Source organism: Cetorhinus maximus, unplaced genomic scaffold, assembly GCF_964194155.1.
Source record: "Cetorhinus maximus unplaced genomic scaffold, sCetMax3.hap1.1 HAP1_SCAFFOLD_1080, whole genome shotgun sequence".
In the NCBI taxonomy this organism is placed as follows: Eukaryota; Metazoa; Chordata; class Chondrichthyes; order Lamniformes; family Cetorhinidae; genus Cetorhinus; species Cetorhinus maximus.
In genome coordinates this window covers 29103-37119 of record NW_027597022.1, presented here as the reverse complement: position 1 = coordinate 37119, position 8017 = coordinate 29103, and positions in this window count along the sequence as shown.

Genomic DNA, 8017 nt, shown 5'->3' with positions numbered 1-8017 from the left:
GACCATGCCTGACCATGCCAGACCATGCCTGACCATGCCTGACCATGCCAGACCATGCCTGACCATGCCAGACCATGCCTGATCATGCCAGACCATGCCTGACCATGCCAGTCCATGCCTGACCATGCCAGAACATGCCTGACCATGCCAGAACATGCCTGACCATGCCAGACCATGCCTGACCATGGCTGACCATGCCTGACCATGGCTGACCATGCCTGACCATGCCAGACCATGCCTGACCATGCCAGTGCATGCCTGGCCATGCCAGACCCATGCCAGACCATGGCTGACCATGCCTGACCATGGCTGACCATGCCAGACCATGCCTGACCATGCCAGTGCATGCCTGACCATGCCAGACCATGCCAGACCCATGCCAGTGCATGCCTGGCCATGCCTGACCATGCCAGACCATGCCTGACCATGGCTGACCATGCCTGACCATGGCTGACCATGCCTGACCATGCCAGACCCATGCCTGACCATGCCAGTCCATGCCTGACCATGCCAGACCATGCCTGACCATGCCAGTCCATGCCTAACCATGCCAGTCCATGCCTGACCATGCCAGACCATGCCTAACCATGCCAGTCCATGCCTGACCATGCCAGACCATGCCTGACCATGCCAGACCATGCCTGACCATGCCAGTCCATGCCTAAACATGCCAGACCATGCCTAACCATGCCAGTCCATGCCTGACCATGCCAGACCATGCCTAACCATGCCAGTCCATGCCTGACCATGCCAGACCATGCCTGACCATGCCAGACCATGCCTGACCATGCCAGTCCATGCCTAACCATGCCAGTCCATGCCTGACCATGCCAGACCATGCCTAACCATGCCAGTCCATGCCTGACCATGCCAGACCATGCCTGACCATGCCAGACCATGCCTGACCATGCCAGACCATGCCTAACCATGCCAGTCCATGCCTGACCATGCCAGACCATGCCTGACCATGCCAGACCATGCCAGTCCATGGCAGACCATGCCTGACCATGCCAGTCCATGCCAGACCATGCCAGACCATGGCTGACCATGCCAGACCATGCCTGACCATGCCAGACCATGCCTGACCATGCCAGACCATGCCAGTCCATGGCAGACCATGCCTGACCATGCCAGTCCATGCCAGACCATGCCAGACCATGGCTGACCATGCCAGACCATGCCAGACCATGCCTGACCATGCCAGACCATGCCTGACCATGCCTGACCATGCCTGACCATGCCAGTCCATGGCAGACCATGCCTGACCATGCCTGACCATGGCTGACCATGCCTGACCATGCCTGACCATGACTGACCATGCCTGACCATGCCTGACCATGACTGACCATGCCTGACCATGCCTGACCATGCCAGACCATGCCGGTCTATGCCATCCTGGGCCTTTAAGGCTCTGTGCAGCAGTCCTGCCTCTTGAGCTAGACCCCAAATCCCAATTTGCGAGTGAAATGTTCAACATTCGGCGCGGGGCGGGTGTGGGGGGGGGGGTGTGGGGGGTGGGGGGAGGGGCGGGTGTGGGGGGAGGGGGGCGGGTGTGGGGGGTGGGGGGGGGGGGGGGGGGTGTGGGGGGGGGGGTCAATTCTCACCGCGACAGGGAATTTGCCAATAAGAAGGGCACCCAAGTGGGTGAAATTTGGAGCCCGTCAACAGGGCTGACGATTAGGCCCCCAATTGGGGTGAGTCCGTCGCCCCAAAGGGGGCCGAGTTCCTCAGGCTAACCCGACTCTTCACTGATTGGTGGAGGAGGGGAATGGTCCCCCTCTGGCATCAACCAGATGTTTCTGCACAAGGACGTTCGCCCTCCCGAGGGTCAGGCGGGCGCCCCACCCCCACCCCCCGCCCCCATCAGCATTTTTCTTTTGTTATGCTTAATTATTCAGAACAATAGGAGCTGCTTTTAACGGTTGAATTAAATTGGAGAAGAGGTGAGCAAAAACTGGCGTGCGAGTGGAACACTTCCTGTCGAGTCTTGTCCACTTCCTGTGGAGGGGAGTCCACTTCCTGCTGAGTGTTGGCCACTTCCTGTGGGGGGGGAGTCCACTTCCTGTTGAGTGGTGGCCACTTCCTGTGGGGGGGGGAGGCCACTTCCTGTGGAGGGGAGTCCACTTCCTGCTGAGTGGTGGCCACTTCCTGTGGAGGGGAGTCCACTTCCTGTTGAGTGGTGGCCACTTCCTGTGGGGGGGAGTCCACTTCCTGTTGAGTGGTGGCCACTTCCTGTGGAGGGGAGTCCACTTCCTGCTGAGTGGTGGCCACTTCCTGCGGAGGGGAGTCCACTTCCTGCGGAGGGGAGTCCACTTCCTGTTGAGTGGTGGCCACTTCCTGTGGGGGGGGTCCACTTCCTGTGAGGGGAGTCCACTTCCTGCTGAGTGGTGGCCACTTCCTGTGCAGGAGAGTCCACTTCCTGCTGAGTGGTGGCCACTTCCTGTGGAGGGGGTCCACTTCCTGTGAGGGGAGTCCACTTCCTGCTGAGTGGTGGCCACTTCCTGTGCAGGAGAGTCCACTTCCTGTCGAGTGGTGGTCACTTCCTGTTGAGTTGGCCACTTCCCGACGAGCGGTGGTCACTTCCTGTGGAGTTGGCCACTTCCCGTCGAGCGGTGGTCACTTCCTGTGGAGTTGGCCACTTCCCGTCGAGCGGTGGTCACTTCCTGTGGAGTTGGTCACTCACCCACGGCAGCGATAGACTAGCCCAAGGAGCTCTGGACCCAGCGGTGGGTTTGGGGAGATGGCGGAGGGGGGGTGAGGCCTCCCAGTTTGTGTCCCGTCCTCGCACTGTAGACAGTCTCTCTCCGGGATGTAGAATCATTGTAAAATTGTACAATTTTGTAAATATTTGAAGTTGTTTTGTACATTGAACCACTGTTTTTTTATATGGAGATTGTCCCTGTAATAAATAACACTTAAAAAAAAAGATTAGCGTGTTCATTCCCATCAGTGCAAGCCTGGTGTGGTCAACAGCGAGTTAGCCGGGGAGGGGGCGGAGTTGTCCTCAGTACCATGGGGTGAGGTGGAAGTGGGGAGGAGGGAGGAAATGGGGGAGAACCCAGGGATTCCAAGTCCCGGTGACCACTTGGACAAGAGCCTCAACGTTGGGGGGGTGACTCCGAAGCCAAAACTGGGTGGGATCGGAGAGAGCGGTGAGTGAAGCAGATGGGATCCTGGGTTCCATAAACAGCGGCATCGAGTACGAGAGCAGGGAGGTTAGGCCGGACCTGTCTAAAGCTCTGGTTAGGCCCCGAGTACAGTGTCCAGTTCCGGTCACCGCACTTTAGGGAGGACGCGAGGGTCCGTGAGAGGGTGCGGAGGGGGATTTACCAGAACGGGTCCAGGGATGAGGGGGGTTTTAGCGACAGGGTTCGGTCGGAGAAGCTGGGATTGTTCCCCTTTGGAGCGAAGGAGATCGCGAGGGGGGAAGATTCGATCGAGGTGGACAAGATGGTGACAGGTTTGGATAAGGGAGAGAAAGAAAAGCTGTTCCCATTGGCTGATGGTACAAGGACTGGGAGGGGGGAGGGGGGCACAGATTTAAGGTTTTGGACATTGAGGGGGTGGGGATGTGAGGTAGAAATTATTTAGGCAGCGAGAGGTGATGACCTGGAACTCGCTGCCCACGACGGGGGAGGTGGGAGTGGAGACGATGAATAATTTTAAAAGGGTTTTGGACGAACACTCGAGGGGAATAAACTCGCAGGGGGGACGGGGAGAGAGAGGGGGGGGAATGGGGCTGACGGGATTGCTCCAGAGGGGGCCAACAGGGACTCGATGGGCTGAATAGCCTGTGCTGTAATGACTCGATGGATCCTAAGATATCGAAACTGGAGAGATGGAGGAGGAAATGGATACAGATGAAGGCCATCATTTCAATGATAAAGAGTTTGGAATTTTCAGTCAGAGGCCTAGTTACTGAGGCTCCATCGTGTAAAAGTAGAGAAAGGAGGAGGCAAAGGGTATGAACTGTAGTCAAAGCTCGTCCTTCAACACCTTACATTTGTATAACACATTTACACTAATAAACCACACCAAGCTGCATCACAACAGTGTTACTGAACAGAACCTGACCCCAAAGGGAGAGAACTGATCAAAACCTCGGTCAAAGAGGGCACAGGTTTCGCAGGGTCTTAATGGAGGAGAGAGAGAGAGGGTTGGAGAGGTTTACGGAGGGAATTTCAGAGCTCAGGGCCCCCAGGCAGCTGAAGGCACGGCCGCCAATGGTGGAGCGATGGGAATCGGGGGATGGTCAAGAGGCCGGAATTGGAGGAGCGCAGAGATCTCGGAGGGTTGTAGGGGCTGGAGGAGGTTACAGAGATAGGGAGGGGTGTAGGGGCTGGAGGAGGTTACAAGAGATAGGGAGGGGTGGAGGGGCTGGAGGAGGTTACAGAGATAGGGAGGGATGTTGGGGCTGGAGGAGGTTACAGAGATAGGGAGGGATGTAGGGGCTGGAGGAGGTTACAGAGATAGGGAGGGGTGTAGGGTCTGGAGGAGGTTACAGAGATAGGGAGAGGGTGTAGGGGCTGGAGGAGGTTACAGAGATAGGGAGGGGTGTAGGGGCTGGAGGAGGTTACAGAGATCGGGAGGGGTGTAGGGGCTGGAGGAGGTTACAGAGAGAGGGATGTAGGGGTTGGAGGAGGTTACAGAGATAGGGATGTAGGGGTTGGAGGAGGTTACAGAGAGAGGGAGGGGTGTAGGGGCTGGAGGAGGTTACAGAGATAGGGAGGGGTGTAGGGGTTGGAGGAGGTTACAGAGATAGGGATGTAGGGACTGGAGGAGGTTACAGAGATAGGGAGGTGTGTAGGGGCTGGAGGAGGTTACAGAGATAGGGAGGGGTGTAGGGGCTGGAGGAGGTTACAGAGATAGGGAGGGGGTGTAGGGGCTGGAGGAGGTTACAGAGATAGGGAGGGGTGTAGGGGCTGGAGGAGGTTACAGAGATCGGGAGGGGTGTAGGGGCTGGAGGAGGTTACAGAGAGAGGGATGTAGGGGTTGGAGGAGGTTACAGAGATAGGGATGTAGGGGTTGGAGGAGGTTACAGAGAGAGGGAGGGGTGTAGGGGCTGGAGGAGGTTACAGAGATAGGGAGGGGTGTAGGGGTTGGAGGAGGTTACAGAGATAGGGATGTAGGGACTGGAGGAGGTTACAGAGATAGGGAGGTGTGTAGGGGCTGGAGGAGGTTACAGAGATAGGGAGGGGTGTAGGGGCTGGAGGAGGTTACAGAGATAGGGAGGGGTGTAGGGTGCTGGAGGAGGTTACAGAGATAGGGAGGGGTGTAGGGGCTGGAGGAGGTTACAGAGATAGGGAGGGGTGTAGGGGCTGGAGGAGGTTACAGAGATAGGGAGGGGTGTAGGGGCTGGAGGAGGTTACAGAGATAGGGAGGGGTGTAGGGGCTGGAGGTGGTTACAGAGATAGGGAGGGGTGTAGGGGCTGGAGGAGGTTACAGATATAGGGAGGGGTGTAGGGGCTGGAGGAGGTTACAGAGATAGGGAGGGGTGTAGGGGCTGGAGGAGGTTACAGAGATAGGGAGGGGTATAGGGGCTGGAGGAGGTTACAGAGATAGGGAGGGGTGTAGGGGCTGGAGGGGGTTACAGAGATAGGGAGGGGTGTAGGGGCTGGAGGAGGTTGCAGAGATAGGGAGGGGTGTAGGGGCTGGAGGAGGTTACAGAGATAGGGAGGGGGTGAGGAGGGATTTGAAAATGAGGGTGAGAATGTGAAAATGGAGGTGTTGCCGGACCGGGAGCCAGTGTGGGTCAGCGGGCACAGGGGGTGATGGGTGACCGGGGACTCGGTGCGAGTTCGGACACGGGGGCAGCAGAGTTTGGGATGAGCGGAAGTTTCCGGAGTGTAGAATGTGGGAGAGCAGCCGGGAAAGGGTTGGAATAGTCGAGTCTGGAGGGAACGAGGGTGTGGGTGAGGGTTTCCGCAGCGGATGAGCTGAGACAGGGGGGTGGAGTCGGGCGATGTTAGGGAGGTGGGAATAGGCGGTCTTAGCGATGGCGCGAATATGAGGGCGGAAGCTCATCTCGAGGTCAAACGTGACACTGAGGCTGTGAAGGGAGCGGCTTAAATCTCCGAGTGTTCCCCGGGCAGAGGGATGGAGTCGGTCACTGGGGAACGGAGTTTGGGACGGACTCCAAAACAATGGCTTCAGTCTTCCCGATATTTAACGGGAGGGAATGTCCCCTGATCCCGGACTGGGTGTGGGATGAGCAGTCGGATAATGTCGGGAAGATGGAGGGGACGAGGGAGGTGGGGGGTGAGGTGATGCTGGGTGAGGGCAGCCAACATGGGGACACTATCACTGAGCCTCCGGACAGCCTCCCCGAGGGGCAGGGTGTGGGTGAGAAATAGGGAGGGGGGCGCCAAGGGGAGAGCCTCAGTGGTGGGGGGGGAGAGGGGGAGATACCTGAGGTCAGGAGGAGAGGCCATTCCCAGTGATTCCGATGGATAAGGATGGAGCCGGGGGGAGGACAGTCCCACCCAGCTGGACGACAGGGGCGGGGGGGAGAGGGTGTTGGGGGAGGACGGTGTGGTCACCGGGTCAAAGGCCGCAGACAGGTCGACAGGGACGAGGAGGGAAAGTTTACCCCTGTCACGGTCAGATCGGGCGGCGTTAGCCAGTTTGATGAGGGCTGTTTCGGGACCGTCGGAGGCTGGAACCTGATTGGAGGGATTCAAACACGGAGATCTGGGAGGGAGGGGCACAGATTTGGGAAGTGAGAACATGTCCATGATATCAACTCTGGCTCAAGAGTCTCCAGCCCTCGCCTCGGAGTGAGGCTGTTCCGATTCCCCAAGCGACAGGTCGCAGCCCCATCAACCAGGATGAGAGTTCGGCTGACATGACTCAGGGAGCGCCGCACTGTCGGAGGGTCAGTACTGAGGGAGTGCCGCACTGTCGGAGGGTCAGTACTGAGGGAGCGCCGCACTGTCGGAGGGTCAGTGCTGAGGGAGTGCCGCACTGTCGGAGGGTCAGTGCTGAGGGAGCGCCGCACTGTCGGAGGGTCAGTACTGAGGGAGCGCCGCACTGTCGGAGGGTCAGTACTGAGGGAGCGCCGCACTGTCGGAGGGTCAGTACTGAGGGAGCGCCGCACTGTCGGAGGGTCAGTACTGAGGGAGCGCCGCACTGTCGGAGGGTCAGTACTGAGGGAGCGCCGCACTGTCGGAGGGTCAGTACTGAGGGAGCGCCGCACTGTCGGAGGGTCAGTACTGAGGGAGCGCCGCACTGTCGGAGGGTCAGTACTGAGGGAGCGCCGCACTGTCGGAGGGTCAGTACTGAGGGAGTGCCGCACTGTCGGAGGGTCAGTACTGAGGGAGCGCCGCACTGTCGGAGGGTCAGTACTGAGGGAGCGCCGCACTGTCGGAGGGTCAGTACTGAGGGAGCGCCGCACTGTCGGAGGGTCAGTACTGAGGGAGCGCCGCACTGTCGGAGGGTCAGTGCTGAGGGAGCGCCGCACTGTCGGAGGGTCAGTGCTGAGGGAGTGCCGCACTGTCGGAGGGTCAGTACCGAGGGAGTGCCGCACTGTCGGAGGGTCAGTACCGAGGGAGTGCCGCACTGTCGGAGGGTCAGTACTGAGGGAGCGCCGCACTGTCGGAGGGTCAGTACCGAGGGAGTACCGCACTGTCGGAGAGTCAGTACTGAGGGAAAACAGGAGAATTGTGCAGAAAGGCCAGTTAGAATGAGTGAAATAATGAAACGACGGAGTTGGGGGTAATGAATATTAGTGAATGAGAGAGAGGGGAGCGAGAATAAGAGAGAGACAAAGACAAAGTTTGAGAGACGGTGTGAAAGGGAAGGAGCTAGTGGAGAGAGAGAGAGAGAGGCAGATAAATAAACAGAGAGAGGGAGAGAGGTTGAGACAAAGAGAGAGTGTGAGAGAGAAAGTCAGGGACAGACTGAGAGAGCGAGAGAGAGAGCGAGAGAGCCGTTGGGGAGAACTGAGAGAGAGAGAGAGCTTTTCTGTAGGGAAGGGAAAGGCAGAGACACAGAGCGAGGAGCTGGGCTCAGGGCCAGG